Source organism: Melozone crissalis, unplaced genomic scaffold, assembly GCF_028551555.1.
Source record: "Melozone crissalis strain CALT ecotype California unplaced genomic scaffold, PUWL_Pcris_2 ptg000019l_1, whole genome shotgun sequence".
In the NCBI taxonomy this organism is placed as follows: Eukaryota; Metazoa; Chordata; class Aves; order Passeriformes; family Passerellidae; genus Melozone; species Melozone crissalis.
The window spans coordinates 20,487,046-20,511,503 of NW_026535797.1; the positions used below are offsets into that span (position 1 = coordinate 20,487,046).

General features: G+C 39.7%; 1 protein-coding gene across 6 annotated transcripts in view; it reads right to left on the reverse strand.

Annotated features, from left to right (window-relative positions):
* The window catches only part of USP54 (ubiquitin specific peptidase 54), a 91,638-nt gene that overhangs the window by 55,757 nt on the left and 11,423 nt on the right, over positions 1-24,458 (reverse strand). For 3 of the 6 annotated variants that reach the window (XR_008483039.1, XM_054276597.1, XM_054276602.1), the window contains exon 1: positions 14,286-14,331. The exons of 2 other annotated variants lie outside the window; for them this stretch is intronic. The gene's annotated coding sequence lies outside the window, so the exon portion shown is untranslated. Of the gene's footprint in view, positions 1-8,225; positions 8,245-14,285; positions 14,332-24,458 lie in introns of those variants that run through there. One more of the 6 variants, XM_054276599.1, reaches the window with a different exon arrangement.

The window sequence follows — 24,458 nt, forward strand, 5'->3', positions numbered from 1 at the left end:
AGTTATGATTAAAAAAAACTGGTTGTCTAAGTCTTAACAGACATTACCGTAATTACATACTGACTTAAAAAACTTTTAACACGCTTTCCAAGATTTTAAAATATTAAAATCTGTAAGTAATGGACTGAGGAAGGAAAACCCAAACAAACTGTTGCTCATTTTATAAGATGCAGAAACAATAACACAATTTCCTTCTATCAAAACCAGGCTTATGGAGATGATGCTATTGTTTTCATTCAGAAACGTTATTTTGTCTTCACCAGAAAAGTACTGTGAAACCACCAAATGCAAAAGGGATTATTTTGTGTCCTGCTGTGGCCTGGAGAGATCCATAAAGCATGAAAGAGACTCTTGTTAAGCACAAGCAGCCTCTGTCCTAATGGGTCACAGAAGCAGAAGCTGTGCAAATACAGTATAATACAAACTGAACAGATCAGTTGGGTGTTGGGGTAAGAAAAAGAAGAATGATGTCAACAGCTTTGATTTTTTTTTTCTCTGCCAGGCAATAAAATGACCCAACTGAGTGGCACCAGAAGCTCCCTACAAAAACCCACCAAAAAACCCCAAACTCATCTAAACAAAAAACCCAAATCCCCTTACCTCTCCAAAAAATCTAAAACATCTCCCAGCCAGAAAAAAACCCCAAGCCCCAGGAAGCACTCAAGAGGAAGTTATATACCCTGAAAGGGGCCTTTCCAGATTATCTGTGGGTCGCTCATTGGCAGAAAAAGACCATGAAGAGGTAGGTCACAAGAGCTCTTTTCTTAGCAACTGAAGAAACCTGTTAAAGATATAATTAAAACTATTCTGAAGGTGCCCAGGAAAGTTGTAATACATTTAACCAACTAGTACATGAGGAAAGGAAAACACCTCTAATGAAACTTCTTGCTGTTGTTATTTTAAAACAGACTGACAAGGAGCAAATTTAAGGATATGTACACCTGCTTTCATACACAAAAGGGAGGCCTGTTCTGACAGGACTGCAAAGTACCCAGCCAACAACAAATGTCAAAGCTACTAATTTCAACAGTGAAAAAGTATCTAGAGAAAACTGCAGTCTAGCTCAACATCAGACAGTAAGATTTCAACCTGCATTGTAAAAAAAAAAAAAAAAAAAAAAAAAAAAAAGTATGCTTTTACTTTAGAGGTTCAGTTTAATTCCTTTCAGCAGTAATTTAACTTTTTCAATGTTTCTGTGGGTTTGAGCTCTACAAAAAAAGCAAGCAGCTACTTCTGTTGCTCTCCCAAATCTGATCTTGCACTGGCTGAAATCACATGTGAAACTAAAGACAACGCACATACCCTTTACATAGGGACTCCCAGGAGTGCTGCAATGTTAAGCACAAAGGATTAAGCAGTTTCTGGCTTAGTCCAGCACAGAACACATGAAATTGAGAAAGCACAGCTTCCTAAACTCGTGTCTTCTATTCTGAGTACTCGGTTCATCTTTTTGCTTCCACCACAGAGAAAAAACGCCCAGCCTACAATGATGTGTGCCACTCCCTAAGCAAAGTACCTCAGGGAACAGCACTGGAGCACAGAGAAGCTTTGGGGAAAGGTTTCAGGCAAAAGACAACAGCAGCTTTAGGGGTTCTTCCACTCCATCACACACAGTAGGACACAGGAAACTAACTGGGTCTCAGGATGATAACATTTATGTAAGCATTTGGTTTCTGGCTTTTAATTATGGGTGCCACACTTTAAGAGTGTGGCTATGCCATGTAGCACACCTGGGGGCAGGGGCAGAGTCCCATCCTGCCCTCCTGGGGAGATACCAAGGCTGTTCAAAGATGAAAGCTCCAGGGATTGTGTGCTATGGCTACTCTTAGCACAAAATTTCCCTTAAGACATTTGGGACCACTCAGTGACTGACAGGCTGGGCAAGCAAGACATAGTTGGTAACAGGAAACTTGCACACAAGCCTATTTCCATTTTGTATTCTCTAGATTTTAACTTCTTTTTAAAAAAGCAACATTTCTATTACTATTTAAATAAAATACGGCTTTTCTGATGTTAAAATACTTTCAGTCTTTTGGGAATTCACCACAGCAGAAGGGCTAGGAACATCCATCTCAAAAACTGTGAAGGACTCCATATCCTGCCATGGCAATCCAAAATGGTCCCTAAGGCTTGCTTCTTCCTGCAGGCTCCTGTACAGGTTACACAGCCACCACTCCCTACACTGGGATCCCCTAGAGCTGGTCACAGGACAGAATCTTCACCTTCCAGTTGCAAAGCAGTCACATGTTGCCCACACCTTCTCTTGCCAAATTCTGTTAGTGCCAGACCAGCTGATATTGCTCCAGGCTCGCATCAACAGGCATTGTAAGGCTGTACAATAGAACTTGTTTTCCCCAGAATTTCCCCAGACAATATGCTGGCAACATAAGCTGCTGAAGAGATGCAACTGTTGCATTAGCAACTTGGGGCAGAAAACAATTCAGATCCAGAGCACCAGCAAGGCAATAAAAGGACAAAACCAAACACTGTCCTGTTTAGAAGTCCTCTCCCATAAGAATAATTGGGCTTCAAGGAACACTCACCTGACATCTGGGAAAGCAACATCTGTAACAGCTATCCTTATCAAGGGTTACTACACGACAATGGTATTTTCAGTTATGTTATTACACCAAGATAAATACTTTTTTGAGAAATAATTTACAAAATTTTCCTTCAATACTAGACAAAAGTATTCAGACACACTGTTACTATAATTATTATCCCTTGCTTAACCAGCATTACAAGTCTCATACAACACTTCCTTATACACACACCTGTAAGGGAAACAGGAAAAAATAAGAATATTTTATCCAGATTAAGAGTCTATGCATCCTTCCTCTGTAATTAAGAAAATAAAATAAATCATGCACACGTGTGCATGCACACGTGCCAATAAGTGGATGATCTGGAAAAATCTTACATTTCTCATCCATCAGAACTGAGCTCACTCAATTTGAAGTTAAACTGCTCTGAGCTTGAGCAAAAAGGTACAGTATTAGAGGCATTTTCTTTGCTAGACTAAAAGGAAATTTCTCCAGCTTTTTCAGTCACTTAAAAAGACCATTAATATGACTGTAATCTGGTAATCTGGTCTCACATCTTACATCTATGTCAACTTCTAGGAAAAGCATCAAGGGAATAATATAAGTTGGAACATGGTGGCGTTGAAAAACTGTGATACTGAAAAAACATCTTCCAAATGCATTTGTTTCAGCTCTCTTAATTTTCTTCTTGATTATGTTTATGTCTACTCAGAGGGGCAGTACGAGTATAAATTTCTCTAACACATTGCTTTGACTATATCCAACTATTCCCCCTTCCCATGGTAAATCAGTTTCCCTGCACTCCCTTCTAAGGGTCCTCAAGTTTAGCAAAATATTGACTTCCACATTTCTAAGTGCATTATTAAATCCTGCCCCAAAAGTTTATGGTTCCAGTCTTCAACCAACCATTAGTTACAATATAAAGCAAGTGCTTCTGTTTTCTCTCCCTCAGAGAAGATGGAAACATACCAAAAACATCTACAAAACTATCTGGTTATCCTCCAAATCACTCCTTTCCTGCCAAGCAGCAAAAAGAAGCTCAGCAGCAAAGCAGCAGGTGTGCCAAAACCATTGTTCAACCTGACAGCCACCACAGTCTGCTTCCTTCACTCCTCAGGCTGTTTGTCACGTTTCTCTGGCCTTAAACAGAGAACTCTTTAACCTGGAATCATCCTGTTTGGGATTTTAAGATACCTAAAACTCTTGAGACCACTGTCATAACCTATAGGCATAGCTACATCATAAATTAACAACTTCAGAAAACACAAACTTCTGTATATCCACTGCAACACTTCTCCATCAAAAAACCCCAAGAGGTTTCTGAACTGTCAGTTATAATAACAGTAATAAAAAAAGCCTACGGCTTCTCCAACTCCCATGAAATACAGTGTTCTAGAAAGAGGATGTATAATCTCAGACAGCCTCTGAGAGGAACCTTATTAAATAACCAAATGAAGCCAAAATCTTGGGGCCACCAGAGTAGTGTGAAGAGGGCACTTATCCCTCCATGACTGCTCTGGGGCAGGCAGTTCACACTTAGGCTCACAGAAGCAAATTCAGCTCACAAGATTAGCACATTTGGAGAGATGGCAAGAGAGGAGGAGGGGGTTTGCTTTATTTCCTACTAGGTTAGTGACCCGAATCAGCTTATCAAGAAGTTATAGTTAGGGCAAGGACATTGGGACTTCATCTTCCAGGTGCAGATCAGGTGAATCCTGCCTCTGCAGATTATAATCAATGTCTCTGTAATTCTTGTCTGTTTTGGGCTGCCTGAGAAGTCATTCCTTCAAAACAATCTGGAATGCATTAGAACAGGCAGAATGTTTATTATACTGAATGTCAAGTATGGGAACTGATAGACAGATTATTCCCCTCATTCACCCTCTCTGATGACAAAGTCTAGAACTGGACTTATAATTTTGTGGAATTAGAACTTCTGCTTAGTGTCACCAAATATATCAAAATAGTATGAGGGTTTTTGTTTCTTTTTTTTCAATCTAGAAATTTAAACAAATACATACTTTTTGCTAAGCTGAACTGCAAAAAGTATGAAACAGTAGTGAGAGACTTCAAACAATCACAAAACTATTACTATTTTTGGAAACAAGACACTGGATAGAAGGCAGGGGATCAGGAAAACAGATAAAGCAAGTTTACTTGTACAAATCAGTACATTAAAATAATAGAAAAGCTCTGCATATGTTTAGTACCTCATTTCATTATCAACTTTCTTACACAGGATCCAACAAGTAGAGGGAAGGAAAACCACATCTAACTTATCAAAAAAGCAGTCTGGAGTGCTTCTGACTAAGTAATTCTTAAACTGTACGATAAGTGGGATGGGAAAGGAACTGCCAACATCCTTTCCAGCTCTAACAATTGATATGGTGAGAAGAGATTCTGATGGGTTTTATCTTCAAATTTATCATGGATACCATTAGACAAAAAGTTATGGTATGGTAGACCAGAGGCAGCTTATGCCTTAGAAAGTACCTTTCACAGAGGTAGAACATCATAAACAAAATGTACACATGAAACACCATTAGCTAGCAGGACTGGAACACTGAAAAGCAAACTGTTAACTAAGTGAAGCAATACTCTTTCTTTGTATCTTAGAAACAAAAGTCAGCCACACTGAAAAGCAGAATTTTCTATCTTTCGGTTCCATATGTAGCAGAGAATTCCTATGACAACCTGAATTCAATCAAAACAGTCACATCACAGTGGTGGTGATGCTGAATTAAAAATCAGAAAGACCTACCTTCAGAAGCTGCTTTCTATTTATTGTGTGGACTCCACACTGGTACCACAAGAGAAGCTGGAGGTCAGAGTGAGCTAGGAAAACTGAGGACTCACTGTGAGAGTAACTGCTCTGATTAATACTTGCACAGAAAAATTATTTAAGGGAGGAGGAAAGAGCTAGAATAGCATGGGAGGGGATAACCTGCTGTTTCAAACAATAGGAAGCTGTTAAAACAAAAAAACAAGGGCCTCCCTAAGCACAGGAAAGTCTCATTTGAAAAGCATTGCCCCCACTGCCACCTACCAGGCAGGCAGCTCTGACAACAGAGATAAGGCCAGAGGCCCAGCCCTGCTCACTCCCCGGGACACAGGGCCAGGCAAGGAGGAGTTTTCTAAACCCTTTTGTAAAAGAGACCAGACCGGGGGCAGAGGAGAGGGAGATAGGGCTGCAAGGATGACTTCATTTTACAGCAGCAGCCTGCCTGTGCAAGGCAGGGCTCCCCTCAGTGTGACAAGTGAACTGGAGAGGTTCCTGCAGACTCTGCAGTTAAATGTCAAGGATTGTTTTCTTGTAGAAGAAATTGATAACCAGGAGCAACATGTCACCATTTAACAGAAAAAAATGGAAAGTACTCGAAAGATAGATTCAGTTTTGGTCCCTCAGTTTACAGCCCTGCAGTTGCAATACAAACTTAAGAGCAGTTTTTCAAAGAACAATTACTGCAGGACACTTCCTGGAACCATCCCCAAAGCCAGTGATACAGATCACAGAAAAAAGAAATTCGTTCAGAAAAACAGCTTCCTATGCCCAAAACCTCCCATAAGCTCAGCATTAGCATTACTACACAATTATTCCCAGACACTCCTACAGTACAGCTCCAGTACTGGGCTGCCATCTGCATTCAGCATCAATTTGTTCTTCTAACACGGTCACGTTTAGAGCACAGACAGGGAGACTTACTGTACATCCAAGACCAAAATAGCTGTAGAGAAAACTTTGGTTATGTTACCAAAAAAAACCCAAAGCAATGCACACCACTGTCTTGCTGCCCCAGCACAATATACTGCTAACAGAATCAGATTGAAACATAATAATGCTTTGGACATACAAGGAATTGAAGACACTATCCCCGCTGGGACCATTTACCTAACAGAAACAAACAATGCAAAAAGGAAGCATTTGGAATATAATTAAATTGGTTTGTCTTAAGAACAATTTAGTCTTGCAGGATAGAAGGGGCTGAGACAAGTTTTAACTATGTCTTTCCATAATGATAGACTTTTGGAGGGACAAAAATAGGAGAAAAAAAAAGGAAAAAATACAGCAAAAGCACAATACTCTAAGCAGTTTTACCTCATGATGCTTCTACACAACTTTTTTTTTAAGATTCAGTGTAAGCAAATTTCAAATAAAGTAATTTTTTAAAGTGCACTGACAGTGCCATAATTGTGAACAAAAACCAGTCCAATGTTCAGTAATCATGCTGGGCTCCAAACCTCCTCCACAGCTGTGCATGGTTAAAGCAGCATGTTAAGTCTGTAGCACTCTTCCCTCAAACAGCTTGTTTCAAGGAAGCCAAATCACTTAAAAACAGTTTGCAACACCAACACAGACTTTTGCCAGGCAAAAGCAATATGCCAAATACAGAAAGAGTGACCAAGTCTTCCAGGTGTCTCACCCTATTTTTTGGATCTGCATGTTTACTCTCAAATATCTGTAGAATTTTACCAAGAGTACAGTGGCATTATTTCCACAAAACAACAACCCAAGGTTGGTAAGCACCCTTGCAGAGAAAACACTGGCATCTACACTCCTTTAGTCCTCCTCCTTCCACGGCACAAAGCATTTGCCTTTCCTCCTCAGACACAAAGACCACATGCATCCCCCATGACTCCACTGACTTCCTTGATGAGGTGATGCCGGCCAATGCTCACAAAAGGGGAAAGCATCTAAATCAGTTACACCAAGCGTTTTGTGGTACTGATGTTTGCAAATTCCTATTTGCTTCTGTCTTAGTTTCCATAATTTTGGAACTCAATTTCAGCTTTTTGATAAAGTGCTTCAGGTGTCCACACATACCTGAGTAACTGCAAGGAATATGGATCCAATGGCAATTGGATCCAATTGGACATTTTCAAACACCTGTTTTGACATCATTTTCCACAGTCCCTCAACATGTGGATAGTGGAGACTACCAGTTACCTGTCTAAAGAATAACCAGTTCTTCAATACTTCAGCGCATGATGAAAGCATGAAAATTATTTCTAAATGCTCTCTTGAAAGCAAGATCAGTTCTGCTTCCATCACACCTATAATTAAAACTTTTTAGAATCATACAGCAGCAAAGGACAATAGCGTTTTACTACTAAAACAAATCCCTCTGCATGTGACAGAAAATAAGAGTTCACTCTGTGCTGATGAGGGTCTGACAGTTCAAACAGCGAGCAGGGCCCCATGCCTTGAGCAGAAGCAGGGGGACAGGTCCCCAGCTGAGGAACAACAGTGCTACTGCACTCGCAAAAGAAAACTTGGCCAAACATACCAGCTAAGAATCTGACTCACTGCCACCAAACTATGACAGAATACAGAGCAATTACCACACTTTGCACAGAACAGGAAGAAAGGGGCGGGGGGGGGGAGGGAATAATTTCAACTCTTCTAACATTTCATCTAAATTAGTACAGTACAGCAACCCTCAAACTGTTCTGGTCAAGTACTGCAGCCCTCAGGGCAACTGGGAGAGCAATGTAGCAATTATACAGCCATCCACACAGCTACCTCAGCAACGAGGCAGGAAAGCCAAGCAAACTAAACCAACAGAGACAAGCCCGAAATCTCTGCCTTCCTTGCTTTTTTGCTTTGGTTCAGACACAGCAATCTGAAGCAAATGTATTTGCAAATAACCCCATCTGTTAGAAGCATGCATGCCACCAGCATACCTTCACAGCTGGCAAGACAAAGAGAGATAGCCAAGAAAAACTACAAAAACATAAGTTAAAAAAAACCTTGAAGAAACAAAGTATAGATGACAGAGCTGAAACAACCATTCTCTTAAGCCTGAAGAGTTATTTTCCAAATGTCTGCACAGTCACATGATTTTGGCTTCCTTCTGCTTTTGCATATCTTTTAGCTTCCTACCTAGCAAAGGCTATGCTAGCCCTTCCCTTCACCTTCACATAATTATCCACTACAGCACTCCCACTCATCGAGCTGTAAATGTCAGCACACTTAGTACAGTTTAAACACCCTAAGATTGTCTACATGGAGAAGTTTGTCAGGAATAAATGCTACGTGGTAAAGATGAAGTTTCTTGACTGCCAACAAAGAAGCTGGTTGCAGAAGATCCTGCCAAACTTCCACAGATCAGTTCTTACTATTCTCATCTGATGCTCTGTTCTGCAAGTGGCAGTCAGTGTAGGACCACATTACAAATCACCTCATGAAAATAATGTAGGTTGAAAATAACCAGAAGATAAAAGTATGAAGTTGGGCTACTTTTAAAATTTCAGTTATTCAAAATACAGAGTAGTCCTGCAGTATGCACTTTTAAGTGGCACAACATAGACCAGCAAACTACAGAGCAGAGAAACAGTAATTACAGCAGCTCCTTTATGAGCTTTGCCACCAAAGTCAAAACACTGTGCAGATGTACTAGCCACTAATTTCTAGCACAGGTAACTTACAGTATGCTTTATGATACAGCTGTGCCAAGCTGACAGCTGCTACCAGGGTGGGTCTGTTCACCATCACATGGCCCTTCCACTCCCCGTATGCTAACACTGGTAAGTTTGCAAAATGACGTGTAACAAACAGGACAGCAAAAAACAGTTGGCAAAAAACAACTCTACCAATGGAAATTGTATTTTTTCATTAGCTTTCTCACTCAAAAGCAGGAAAGTAGGCCGAGTGAACAATGCTTCTTGACAGTGGCCTGTAGTTAGATCCTCCTACCCAGCTACCAAAGCTGCCCCTCCATCTGCAGTCAGAAGGCTGAGCAGCAGTCGGGAGCACAGACGGAAGGCGCAGTTTCACTGCACTGAGGAAACAGCAGACTGTGTCACTCTGTGTACTTTCCCCAGCCTCACGCTCCCACTGCTTCCAAGAACTGCACTGAGCTGTGAGCCACTTCCAGGAGCCACTTCAACTGAGAGCTGAACAGGGAGAGAGCAGGAGCACCCACTCCAGACCCAGCCACCTGCCCTGCCCTGTCCTTAAGCAGCCACAGTAAAGCTGCACTCCAGGAGACATCAGTTCAAAACAACTGGTGCAAATTAACCCCCCTGGTTAACCTTTTCTAGCCTCCTTCATTTAAGTAAGTTCATTCTTCTGGGACTCAAGTTTGAATTTGGAGAATGCATCCCCCGGACTTTCAAGAAGTCTGAAAACAGACGTTTGCCCTCTTCACTGAAAATCTCTGAGGTCAAAAAAGTTAATTCTGTGGCTAGAAAGCAGTGACCATCTATAATTTCTTTTTGGGGTATGAGGAGGGTGAAGAAGGTGGGTTAAGAAAGAGAAGCTCATGTTGCCACATCAGCAGTGCAATTTTCAAGAGGATGGAAAAAACCCAAAAAATCTAACAACAGTCTTAACAAACTTTAGGGCAATGTGCTCAAACATATTGGGCAAATACATATGCTGTACTCAGCTGACCTTTTCCACATGGCAAGACAACTGTTTAAATAAGGTCTGGGGAGTGGGGAGGCACAGCAAATTCTTGCTTTTACTTCATCAGCATAGCCTTAGAATCAAATGGACTCATATTTAAAAAAAATCCATAAAGCCATTCTGTTTTGTCTTACCATCCCAGTTACTTGGTTTTTTATTAAAGTCAGGTAACCCAGAGCTATTCAAATAGCTTGTAAATTACAAGATGAACAAAAAACTTTTTTTGCCTTTTCTCATATAAAAGAATAACCAAACCAAGCTGTTTTAATAGCTACCAAAAGAGAGTCAGAAATATTTTTCAAGACTACTCAGACATTGACTAATGTGAGGACAGAGCTTTTATGCCCCCACTTTCCTTCAGCCTCCCAACTGCTCATTCTCATCCTTGTGCAACCCTTCAACACAGCAACACAACCTGGTCAGGGTAAACAGCAGCCGGTGGAAAGACAGGCCAGGGTGGTTTGAAGTCAGATCTGTTCCTCAGTGTTCCCTATATAGCCTCCACAAGTGTTTTCTGTGTGGAGCAACTTGGGGTGCTAGAACCAGTTAAATTAGTTTAGACTACATCTGCTCAAATAAAATCTAAACTAGTTTAAAAACAAGCTTGAGAGCATCAAAGTGGAAACAATTCCTTCATAGGTGATGTCCAGTCATTGCTATCAGGAGTACTATTGTCATAATTCCATTACAACCTTATATTGACAAATGAATCTCGCTCATTTATAATCTTAAGAGTAAAAAGTTGGTATATACACTCAATATTTTACCCTCAATTGATAAAAGCTATTTTATTTCTTATGTTTATGTGCTAGAAGGCAGATTGCTCCTCATCAAAACTAGCCTTTCTTTTGGCAGATGACTCAAAAAACAAAAAATAAATACTGGGAGAAAAACAAAGTGCTAATACCCTCAGCACATTACTATGAACATATCCTGCTAGCAATTTGACTTTCTACATCTAGGAACTCTTAAGAGTGACTCAAACTAGTTTTACCTGTAGCACTGGGAAGTCTCGAAGACTACAAAAGCCAGGGTTTAAAAGTTACCAAAGACAAGCAAGAATCTAAATACCACTCTTTACCACAGAGGTAACACCACAAATACCACAAATAACTGCACTCCTTGTTTCTACTACCCTCCCAAAACCACCACAAAAATAAGAAAAGCAATTCTATTGCATACTTACTCCCAGTGACTGCCAAACACAGCACAATGCATTTAATCCATCCTGCTTTTTGTAACTTCCACCTCAGTAAGTGGACCCAAGCCAAAGAATGTTTTATAAATACCCTATCAAAAAGAGAAGGCAAAAGGTCTTCTTGACTGCAAGAAAGACACCAGGTTATAGATGCCTGTTAATCAAGCAAAGCACTAAATTAAATTTCTTGGTCAAAGCATGAGCACATTCTTTGAGTGACTGTGATGCCATGCTGCGTTGAAGCCAAAGACAAGTCTCCCCTGCAGCTGGGAAAGACACACATACACAGAGTTTTATGCCTTAAGAGACTTGGTACAAAATCATTTCCTGTGGTTTAAATATGATCACACATTATTGAGGAATTAATTTATAGTTTGATTAAGTCAGGAATCACGAAACAATTTTTCCTAGATAAAGCACACATATGGCACAGAACCAGCATAACTGGAGTGATAAATCTGTACCCATTTTTCCTACACTAGTCAAGAACTTACATCATTTTGTGACCCTAAATGACAGCACACAACCTGTAAACCTTGAATCTTAGCAATGCGGTGGTACTTGACAAAAGGCTTGCAAGGATCTTGAGAAAGGAAATTGTGAAAGTTGGTTTCACCTGCCTGCATCAAATAAAACCAGTGCTTTTCAGCCTCTTATCTGACATAAAAAGGAGATGACAGGTTGAAGGTGTAAGATTCACTTTGGAAAATATCTTGCATCATTGTGAAACCCAAATGAAAAGTAAGCTTGGCTGTTTGACTTTATTTTTGTATCACTTAATTTAACAGAAAAAACAAGATCACAAAACCATAGTAATAGGGAAGGTAATGAGACTCATAAAATATTCTCTTCCACAATTCCACATTCTGCATTAATTATTTTCTGTTCTGTTTTATTTTTGTCCTATGACTGAACCTTGGCAGACTGATATGCAGTCAGGATGTACATATATAGCATGGAACTCCCAAGAGCATTTAAATCCATGCCACAATACTGAAGAGCTGAAAATAAAAGTCAATGCCACACATGATTCCAGGAATCCTCCCAGTCACAATGGGGGAATTAGTATCTTAAACAAACTTTTATTTGCAATTCATAAAACTAAGTCCTCTATGAAAATGTGCCATTAGAAAGAAGAGGGGAAGTAACAACAATTCTTGAATCAGCTTTCTTTTCATCATGAAATATTTTCTAATAATTTCATTAGAACAGCCATTACTTCTTGAAATTTTATGGACCTACAAAAGCTGTTGCAGATACTTACATTTCAGTGACTTTTTCAACAGTATACACAATCACATCTTATGATGACTATTGTTTCTTTCACAGCCAGTGAAATTAAACTGGCTTAAGACGCTAAATATGAACAAGAAGGGGAAGAAATAGGTGATGACATCCAGAGGAAACAGTAAGCCACTTGCCAAAAATCTATGGAAAGTCACATCTGTCACAGTAATAGGTGCTGTAATGAAAAAATATACTTAAAAGTTAAAGAGATTTTAAGGTAGAAAGGTAATTGACTGGATTTCACCCTGTGGACTAATCCTGCTATGCCCTGGATTACCTACTTGTTCACCTTAGCCTGGTGTCCCATGGCTGGAACATCCCACTGGACTACAAACCTGCTTCTGACACAACACCCATACTGTCTGCATAAATATGGGAGAAAAAAAAAGAAAAATGAGTAGTAAACACTAGCAAAATGTGTCATTCATTCCCTTTCTCCTCCCTGAGGTGTAAGGCACAAGTATACATTAACAAGATACAGAGCAAGTATACATGAACAGACCCCAAGACTCCACTGGTCTTAGAGGATGCCAGATTAACATACCCATCCCTTTAAACAGCCCACTGTTAATATGTCACTTGGGATGATGCATTTTCCAGGACAAAGGCTGTTGGGGCTGATCTATGTATGCAGGATGCCCTCTACAAAGACCAATACAGAATACCAAGTAGTATATAAACATCAGCAGCTAAATTTAGAGAGCAAAAACATCACCCATTGAATACTGATTAGACTGAAATGCTATCAAGACAATAGAAAAAAGAAACCTGCAGAATGATGGCTTCAGAGGTGTGCATTCCAAAGCAAAAATAGCACATCTCTGAGCATATACATACATCCATACAAGTATTTTTGTTTATTTAAACAAAGACCTACTCCAGAACCCTGCTCTGCAAGATTAGAAGAGACTAAATCGACTTTGGAATCTAATGCAAAAAAATCAGATGTGGTAGACATGGGCATTTCCAAATCAGGACTTCAAAGGAAACTCTTAGCCTACATTTTTAGCATAACAATGCCCAAGAGACTTTTCTCTAGTCTTAAGAACCAAGCCTGCTAAAGCCATGTTTAACTTGGTCATATCCTTCTACCACCCAGAAAATTACAGAGGTCCTCCTGCCAACTTTATCTTCACATGATGATTTCCCTGAGCAGGGATTTTTTTTATTTTTTCTGCCAATTTTAACTTATCTGGTGAAAAGTGAACCTATTAGCCAAAAATTAGAACTACAAATATAGAAGTCTGCTTATCATGAAGATTAAATGAATGTTCAAAGAAAGATTTCAATGCCTCCCCTTACCTTACAAAGAAAAACAAAAACCCAACCAATAAAAAATACAAAAACAAAAGCCCCAAAAAAAAGCTACAAGCAATCCCTTGCCTTTCTTCTCCAGAACCAGCAAACACAATTCCTGTGCATACAATTATTTAGGTGTAAATTCCACATGGGCTTACACATTCCCACCTAGCTGGCAAAAGGTCTAGTCTCTTTCCCATACAGGGGGGATATAACCTTCCATTGCAAGGGAGGAAGACATCTGACATCCCTCCTCTAGTCCAAACCTTAGCGTTGGGATTTGCCTTAGTTTAGCCAAGCATAAAGAGTCAAATTTCGCGCAGCACTTCCTATCAAGGACAGTAGGTACACAGCACAATTCATCATCATGGAAAACACAATCAACTGAGGCACTGCCTGCTGTTCACTTACTACCTAAGCAACAGTTTCAACAAGTAAACACAAATAAAACATACAACATGATGGATGGCTGTATCACAGGAAAAAACCCCAAAACACCAATTAAGTTTGCAAAGAATTAAACACGCTGCACACAGCACATTTTTCCCACCTAGCCTGCTGCAGGAGAAAACCTCTCACGTGCTCACAGGGTGGGCAGCCCCACACGCACCGAGCCGGCACCTGCTGCTGCTGCTGCGGCCCCGCTCCCGCCGCCGCTGCCGCCGCCCCGGCCCGCGCGGCCCCGCGCGCTCTCCGCCGCCCCGCGCACGTGCGCAGCCGCCGCCGCCCCGTCCCGCGGCGCGGGCAGCGCGAGCGGGAGCCGCGGCCCCGCCCCATGACGTCATCGCTCCGGCCGCGCACCTGATCCCCGGCAGGTCGCGCCTTAAAGGGGCCGCTGCGCCTCAGCCCCGCGGGGAGGGCCGGCAGCAGCCACGGCTGCGCTCCGGTAACAGCCCGCTTCCCCCGCGGGGCACGCCGGGCCGCCCCACGGCTTCCAGCGCCTCTCCGCCACCTCCCGGCACCGCAGACACCCGGCAGCCGCGCCCTGCCCTCGCACGCCCGCAGCCCTCCTCCCCGGAAAGAACTGCCCAGGGTGCCGAGTATGGAAATCATTTGGGCGAGCAAACCGCTCACCTGGTGGATTTTAGCAACACGCATCAAATCCTTTCCCGTTCTTTCCACAGCTCTTTTTAAGAGGCGGCCGTGGCCATAGTAGGATGTGCCTCTGATTCTTCCTATCCAAGAATCCAAATAGCTACAGTTGCTAAGAACTTGAGGGCCACAGTTTTCCTCTTTTACCCCAGAACCACAATACCAGCCTGCCCATCGGTAAAAGCATAGCTTGACCATTCCCAGCATCATGTTCAGAACCAGACACAGAACGGGAACTGCTGTATTTCTGCCAGAAGAAACCAGCTGATGTAACATGGTACAAAACTGATAACCACTTAGTTTGTTTCATCAACAAACAAGACACTCAAAACGCAATTGGGGCAAATCAAACTTGTCACTGTGCTCTTCCTTAATCAAAACCAATTGTCCTCTTACCCTGCTCAGTGATCCTCTGTACTAAGGAAATTTGCTGGAGGACAAAAGACCTTTAAATCAGTATCTGCATCACTTCAACTCAAGACAGACAAATAACATGAAATGGGGAAGAGAGGATAATGAAATGGAAGATACAAATACTAAAAGTTCCTATTCAAAACCTAAATTTGAACAGAAACATGGCAGCTTCTATACTGCCATCCTTCTTATTTCTATCTACCCACATCTATTTACATCCTATTTATATCTAATCCATACAGAAAAATACTATTCTTACACAGCCAGACATGAAAATATTTCACTGTCATCTAAACCCCAAGGAGGTTGCTGGGAATCTCAAGGTGCAGTCACATTTTGAATTCTCTCACTGCTGTTATCAACCACCAGTCTAGACACACTAGCAGGATTAACCATCATGTCTTCCAACTTTCAGGACAACTTCATGCAAATGAATTCATCTCTGTCTGCTCCAATTCCGCATTTGTAAAATGGACAAATGACACTATCCTAATTCTCACACATGCTCCCAGGGATAGTTCCTCCTTGTAGATATCAAAGATGAAGTAAAAATAGAGCACAGTGTCACTCATCCTCCAACTACTATCAAAAAGCTTTTATTTAACCTTCTACAGCTGTTTCTAAATAATTATTTGACTCTGCAAAATTTCCCTTTTTTCTTTGTTTCTGTGTATGGGTTCCATCATCAATTACACCAGCACTCATCAACAACTGCGTTGGCCATTGGAAGTGCAGCATTCAGAGAAGAGGAGAGACAATTCTGCTGTGCATATGGGAATAGGCTGAATTGTACTTCAACAAAATATATTATAACCTCATACATAAGCTTTTGCTTCTTGCTTTGTTAATAAGGAGATACCATAAATATATACATAATCTGATACTTCAATTCCATTCAACTCTTGCTTTCCCTTAAAGAGATTATGGCTCCCCCCTCCCATGACATTTGCAGGCACCCAGATGTCCAAAAACATTTTCTTTATGTTTAGACCCTTTCTTTCCCCCACCCCCATTTCCCTGAGTACTTATAAAATCTGTGTTTCTGCTTTAGTGAGCTTAGTTGCCTAAGATTACTATACTAAATAATCCGGACTATTTTCTAGAAAATGATGAATGTGATACGGCATGTTTTCTAAAACAGAATTTCCCTTTCATACTAATCTCAGATTGCATGTGGACAGAAGTTATACAATCTTATTTTATTTAGGTACTTAAAAAAAAAGTAAATGCTTAATGCTTCTAGAACTAAGGCACCTCATCCCCTGCACTCCCCAGGCTATTATTTAAATGTAAACATTTTTTGCTTTTTTATCATTCATTCTAAGGTGAGAAAGTGTATGGAACAATCAAAACAGTTACACTACACTGTAATTAAAAAACTCTACTTATTGTCAAAAGCTAGGCCTCCAGTTCATTAGTGCTAGTTTCAGTTCAGCACCTCATTTGCTAAAATTTTAGTGGCAAACAAGTAGTGGCATTTTATTTTAAAGTATATTCGGAACAAATTTAATTCTTGATAACAATAAATGTGGAATTTAAATACACTCAAATACACTTTTCCCTAAATAAAGTAGTTTTAATCAGTTTAAAATGTCACATTAAAAAACATAATCCCTTGTTTGATTGTTATCCATCCTGTTTGGTGTCTGTTTGATCACTGAGCTCCCACCCTTAGAGAGATGGAGCCTGGAAGTCAGCTCTTCACAGCTGACAGATTGACTATTGTCTGCGACATGTCTGCAGTGCTATTGCTTACCCAGACTATTGTGTTGCCTTCCTGTTGCCTTCCTCTAGAACTATTAAATTAAACCAACATATTTACACATATTACCATCCAACACAGCTATCCCACTCACAGTGTTGAATAAGCAAGACTCAGTTGAAAAAGTACAATTACAGTTCAGTTCTGTCTTGCACAGTGAAATCATGACAAAAACACTTCTGGACTTCATTTTATGTATGGAGCATAAAACAAACATAGGATTTTTACCCACATTTCAGTAGCTTAAATAAATTCAGTGTACTTTTAGTCCTCTAAATAAACTGATGTCACTTAGGACCATTTAGCTACTAAGTTTCTAATGTAACATGAATTTCATTTACTTCTGTTGCAACAAGAAAATTCAAACTCCACTTTACAGTGAAAGGGGCTGCAGCTGTCTCACTAAATTTCAAGTTTGAGTTGTAATTCTGCTACAGAGTCTTCATAACACCGCACTTTATGCTTATAAATAAAGCCTCTATTATGCTTTTTAATGTTATCCTACAAAGAGACAGACAAATACTAGGCACTATAACATCCATTAGCCTAATCCAGCATTCCACAATGAGCAGCATTCTTCCTCCACCAAATAAAGCAAAGCAAAAGTAATTTTTGTTGGCCCAAAGTTAATTATCTTCATTATGTCGAGCACAGAAAGTACGACATGATGCAACATAGACAGTAGGTAAGACAGGTCTGTGCTTCCTCAGTAGATTTGCAAATGCAGCTAAACAAGGAACTCCAGCTCCAGAAACCTACATTATTTAAGGCATCTACATTCCAAGTCTAAGAAAAAATAAAGCCATGAGTTTTCTGATCTACTATGCCTTTTAAAAACAATAGATAAGACACAACAGGAAATTATCCATTGATAAACAGCCATTTGCTGCTGTAAATTTCATTCCAACCATGCAAGGGAAAAGCAGCTGTAGTGCCCTAACCTCGGGCACTGGCATCAGCTCAGCTCCCAGCTCAGCAGCATCACAGCACTCCCAAACCCCAGGCCTTCTTAAGTGCATCATTTGAATCACACCAAATGCTGGTTTGGCCTCCTACACCCAGTACTTAGAGCTGGTTGATGAGGCTGCAACATCCTGCATGTTCCATACTACAGCATCTCTTTATTACACATTCCTCCTACGTAGCAGTCTTACCCTCCAGTTCCAGTGGCAGATGCTATTGGCATTCTCTCTGAGGCTTAGTATTTGGGGCATATTTTTCAAAGATTATTTCACTGAGTCTTCATGGACAATAACTGTCTTACTTTGCATTCCACTACAGTAAGGGTCCTCCTATTTATTCCTAGTATCGATATCACCTACTAGATTCTTATGACTAACTCTACATTTTCTACTTTAAAGCAAGAGTTTCTGGCTCTGTTGGCTAAAAATAATACCATTAAAATGTGGCCAGAGCTTGAAAAAGCACCAACCTGTGAGTTTTCCACATAGATTTGTCTGGAAATTTGAAAGCTTATTATCAATATTTAAATAATCAATGTCAACAGTAACTTTTCTTGCAGACAATATGAACACAAACCTAGGAAAGCAAGATATGTGATACAGTAAAAATAATAGAATTTACAGCACTTAGCCCAAATTCTCCATGTGATGGAGAAGCAAAATAGCAGCAGAGGAGAGAGAGAGAGGAGTTCAAAAGATCCCCACCAAACCAAAACAAATATTTTCAAGTCACCCTGATCCTTTCTGTAACATGCAAAAACCTCCACCTCTTAAAAGCTCCAGTGTCTCCCTGCAGGATGCTGAACTCCTAATGCTTCCATACCAGACTGTGGGTAAAAACTGCCCATGGGAGAAAGGAAGGGAAATAGTAGGCATTGAATGGAGCTTTAATAAGTTATTAGAGATAAGGAATACTGAAATGCTGGTATTTCCTTCACATTTACTTTAACAAGAAGCTCCATTAAAAATTGCTTGGAGCTGTGACAAATTCCATTCTCAGGCGCAAAATTCAGGTTTGGCTGGCTACACTGTACACAGGCTGTTGGCTTTGACTCACAAAACCTCTCTGAGCAAACAGAAACTAAAAATGCTAAGTAAGGTAATTTCCAACTGCGATGATTAAAGACACATATTCCAGGGTATAACAATGCAAATACAGACTCGAAGTATACTAACAACATATGTTACACCCCCAGGTAACTGAAGCTGTATTCATTTCTTAGTGGAGAAACAGACAATGGAAACTGAGAAAGATTTTATAAACAAAACAATCACCAACAGTACACTCCTTGTTTTCATAGCCTAATAATACATCCAGTACCCAGAGTGCTGGAGAAACAACTGAAGTCATTATGAAAATGAGAAAGAAATAAAAGTTAACTACTGACAGGCTTGTTAAGGGCCCTTGAAAAAAGAGCTGAAAATCTTGTGTGGTACAACTCTTACTTGCATAGTAAGATAGCAACAAAAAAACGATGAGGCTACTGAGTTAGAGGCTGTTAGAATTCAAAGGACTGGCAATATGGAGACTGATTGCATCACAATTTTGTCAAGTGGATACTGTAACAGGGTAAATTGTCTCCACATACAAAGTGTTAATTTTTTACTCAGTAACATTCCAAAAAGCTATATGTACTGTTGATCAATCTTAAAATAATGATGTTATTCAAAAAAACAGCTAAATAAAATTCTTGAGGAGAAAGAACAGTCAACTATCTCAGCAACTAGTCCTTTGTTCATCAGAGACCTAAGCTACGGTTTTTGTAACATTTTAAGATTGCTCACCTTTCCTTTTTTCTCATAGATGGGCTTTATACCAAACAACTTCCTACCTTCCTGAAAGTGCCTACCACATACACACAAAATTATTCCTTCTGGTTCTCTTTTTGGGCAGGAGAGGAGTGGGCACACTCACTCCTCTCCCCAGTTCCAATTATTTCAGTCTTTCCAATTAGGCCTCATTTTCTAGACCTCAAATTATTTGATTACTCTTCTCCCAAACTCTGCTCAGGTGAACTCTATTTTCTTAGGGCATATGGCCTTGTGAGATGCAACACTTCAAGAGAGGACTTACCGATGGATTAAAAAAAAACCAAAAAAAGATTGTTCTGTATCTTTTTATCCCTCCTGGTATAACATTTGACCTTTTACATCAGAAATTCTGGAGAATTATAATCTAACTACTTGTTCCCTACAGTCTAATTGTATATTCATGATTTCTGTTAAGTGTAGAACTTCAATCTGTCACTATTTATCTCCTTAGATTTTTTTAAATTTCTCAAAATAATGTGGTGCTCAGAAAATTGTGTCGTATATATATATTCCCTCCAAGTTCTAGGGGCATTTTCAGTGAATCAATTTTGTAAGCACATTCTCTATTCTATCATCAAGGTCATTAACAAGAAAACTGAAATGAAGCAGAATGAGTACAGACCCAACAGACCGTGGCAGATCCGCATTCAATAGAACCATTTCATTCTGACAGACGATCATTAGTAACCACCTACCAGGCACAGTCATCCACCAAGTCTTGCTCCTACTCTACAAGAGTTTCTTTCAGGTCACATTTCTTCCCTTGTTTGCAATATTATAGCAAGAAACACTGCCAGAGAACTCACTAACATGAAAAATACTAACAGTCACACATTTCCTGTCAATTTGCTGGTCTTATTGTCATGTTACAGAAGAAACTGTAAGGACTGTTAAGACTGGCAGGACTATTGACTCTTCCTAAATTCATCATACTTGTGCCTCACGTTCCCGTTGTCTCCCTGAGGCTTATGCTTTCTGCAAGAATTTGCTCAAAATGTGGAAGACAGGATACAGGAAATTATAGACCTTTCCTCTCTTTACCCACCCTCTTTGCATTTTCAAGTGTTAAAGCATCTCAAAGGGCAGCCAGCTGTACTGAGATAGCTTCCATCACTTTTTTTTTCCTTAACCAGTCAAAGGACGCATGTCATCAGGATCCAACCTAATAAATAACCTACCCCAGTAGGTTTTGCATACTAAAAAGTATGTGTTTTATTTCCTCCTTGTGCTAACTGCTGCTCATTTATACTCCTCCTAAGAGTATTTTCATAGTTCTTACTTCTAGTCCATCTTACAAAACTGTGCTGCCTACGAAGAGCCGCGGCTCTGTGGCTGCAGGGAGGGCACTGCGGTGAGTGCAGCTCGGAGGGCAGCGATGCTCCAGGGCTGCCCCAGGCCCCGCAGCCCCGGCAAGGTCAGGACAGGGCCCTGCAGAAGGAAGGGACACTTCCCACTGGGGTGGCCACCCCTAGGGCAATGCCAACACAGCAGAGCCGCCCTGAGACAGGAACAGAACCAGATCTGCAATCCACTTAGCAATCACACCAGCAAGGGAGGACAATTACCAGATCGTTTGCAGCGTATTAGCGTCGTTTCTGTGTCCATTATGAAATCTGTCTCTACAGCCAGCCGGGCAGACGGAGTTGGCTTGGATGGGACACACACACAGTACTTTGTTCACAAAATTCATGCATATACACTGAAAAAGGGATTGCAGATTAAAAAAAAACAAAACAGGATTAAGCCTGACACAAATGATCCTGCAGATACGATGGCTCTCACAGTGTTGACAGCACACAAACTCAACAACCCTTTTGTACATTCCTACATTGTTGTACTATTACTTTTAAAACGTTAGTAACTTGCTGTCCTTGCCCAAAATTAAACTGCATAATAATACCCTTATTATAGTACATGTATATGCAGCATGTACTATATTAATGTAAATATTTGATTGCATTATTTTAACATAGTAACAAAGAACAGGAAGAAAGAAGTTTAAAATACATGAGTTAAAGATAACTAATTCCTATGTTTTCTTAAGCATATTGTAGGTTATTCACCATGCACCCAAATTGTTTATTTCCTTTTCACAAGAATTATACAATGGTTACATAAAACTGAAAAACTGCTCATTATCTTTCGTGCACTGTAAGCATACTCATAGCCTTCTGGCCCTTCCCTTCATTGAACTTTAATCTTCCCAAAAATATCAGAGACTAAAAGTAAGATAGTGTAATACAATTGTAAAATAATAGAAATACTTAGGATGCAAAAGTATCTACAAAACTAATTAGTTCCCCTAAGATTATCCGAAATTAATCTGACACATTGTATAATTTTATGGCAATACTTTATAAAACAGCAGAGCAAAATCTAACAAGTTTAACATTAGAAGAAAAATAATAAAAATACTATTTGTGTAGGTGAATGTAGCAAATGAATGCTTAGCTGTTGGAAAGTATCTGACTTTATTTCATTAAGAGTGCAAAAACAAATGTTTTTGAAGGGGAAAAAATACCTGACATGCCTGCTTTATCCCTGACAGAAGGAAAAGGCTAAAACACTGATTTATCATGACTTAACAAGATACTGACCACCAGCTGAACTGCATTAACCAACTAATGCATTTCTAGTCCAATTACCCTGAGAAGCAAAACAACTTAGTATAAACCACTAGTGAATTAACCATATATATTCTCAGTGAAATCTCAGACAACATAACAAAAGAAAACTTACACTGAAACTGGTCAGTCACTATTTTACATCTTATCACATTTTTTCCTGATGAGATAAAGTAATTTACAAGGACAAATATTCAGATTTCAACTGGGTAGGATTTTGGAGAAGGATTTTGTTTGTTTGCTTATTTGCTTTTTTGCTATAGGCACACTAAAGGGTTAATGTTTGGAAGGTAGTAAAAATGTTACAAATTATATTAATCTTGAACACTAATATTAATCACTAATCACAACTAAATCACCAATGAGATAACAATTTGAAGTGGGCTGGCATTCAGTATATTTTGGAACAGACATTACATACTAACTGTTTGATTTTTCTTTTACATGCAGTAGATTGATTACTAGCTCCCATAACAATTATTTCAACTCAGAGATCAAGAACTTAATGTCTTTAGGAAAATTTTCATAATAAGAGGCACATCTCCTTGCAGACTTTTACTACTGCCTCACATACGTGACAGCTATTGACAGGAAAAAAAATCACATTGATGCAGCCTCCTAATATTACCTTTAAACTTGGAAAGAAGTAAGAACTCTCTCCCTATTTAGTTCACTGTCTGATACATGATAGTATGTGAATATAACACATCTGCTCTATTCACATTCACACTGGAATTCAATACAAACACATATTTAGTTTTAAAATTCATTTAACATAATTTGAACAGTTAGTACAGTCTGTATTTACAACGCTTGTTTATGGTTAGTTTTAGCTGCAAGCTCTGTTGCATCCTTTCTATGTGTTCAGGACCCATAACAAGAAATAATTACTGCTGATTACTGTCCAGAGAAAGCCTGTTCTGTGAAGGTGATCTCTGCAATGAAATCCAATTTTTGTCTCTTGTGTATAGATACGTACATGTACAAGTTACACTAGCAAAAGCATTTGCTAACTCAAAAGATTTTATTGTAATGTTTCATTATGCTACTTCACATATCCTCCAAGAATTTCCACCCCAGTAGAATGTAACAGATTTTAGAACTATTTCTGTAAGAAGACAGACAGTTCAAGATCTGGTTCCTCTTCTCACTGAACTGGGAATGTGACAGCACCGGAACAGCCAGAACACCCAAATTTTATTCTGAGTTCTACACTAACATCTTCTGACAAGCCAAGCCTCTGTGCCCATCAATTCTGGCTACTTCTGATACGATGCCAAAGTTAATTTTGTTGAAATATCTGCATTGAAAGACTCCAAACAGAATTCCAGTAAAAAAGAAAAGCTAAAAAACATGTCCAGAACTGAGTTTTTCAAATTAATTTGAATTTTCAAACAGTAAAAAGAATTCTGCCTGCTTATGTAGCAAAGACAAGAAACAAATCTTCAACTCCTTGCTGGTTTGTGGACATCCCTCACAAGCAGCAAAGGAGTGGTGCCATAAAAAGCAGCTGACCCTGACCCATGCATCACCATGCCTGGGTAACAGCTATGTACAATTTGTCAGGGAAGGCTGGAATGGATGCTGATGCAATAAGCACTGAGTAGAAACTAATGCAGGCCTGGTTCTCGTTCCTCTGAAATGTTAACTGTCATCATCTTTTCCACAGTACCAGCCCACCAACAGTTACTATTTGAATGAATAAGCTAAACCTAAAGACAGCATTGAAGCAAAAGAAATTGTGCATACTCCTTTCCTAAGTATTTACCAGTTTACCACCTCCTCTCCTCTGTATATGCTTCCCCTATGATATATGAACAGCTTTGCAACTTAAAAATTGGTTGCAAAACCTGCAATGAGCAAACTCGGTATTAAGGCTCACAAATGTCTGAAATCAAAACACCTGACTCAAGTTCTGAATTTTCCTATTCTAATTCTCCTTACTGCAAAGGATCCAGAAGAGCTGAGTAAGCAAGTGATGTCACTGCACTTTACAAAAGAGGTAGAAATTGCATAAAGTGTAAAGACGCAATGCACATCAATTTATTTCCCAATTA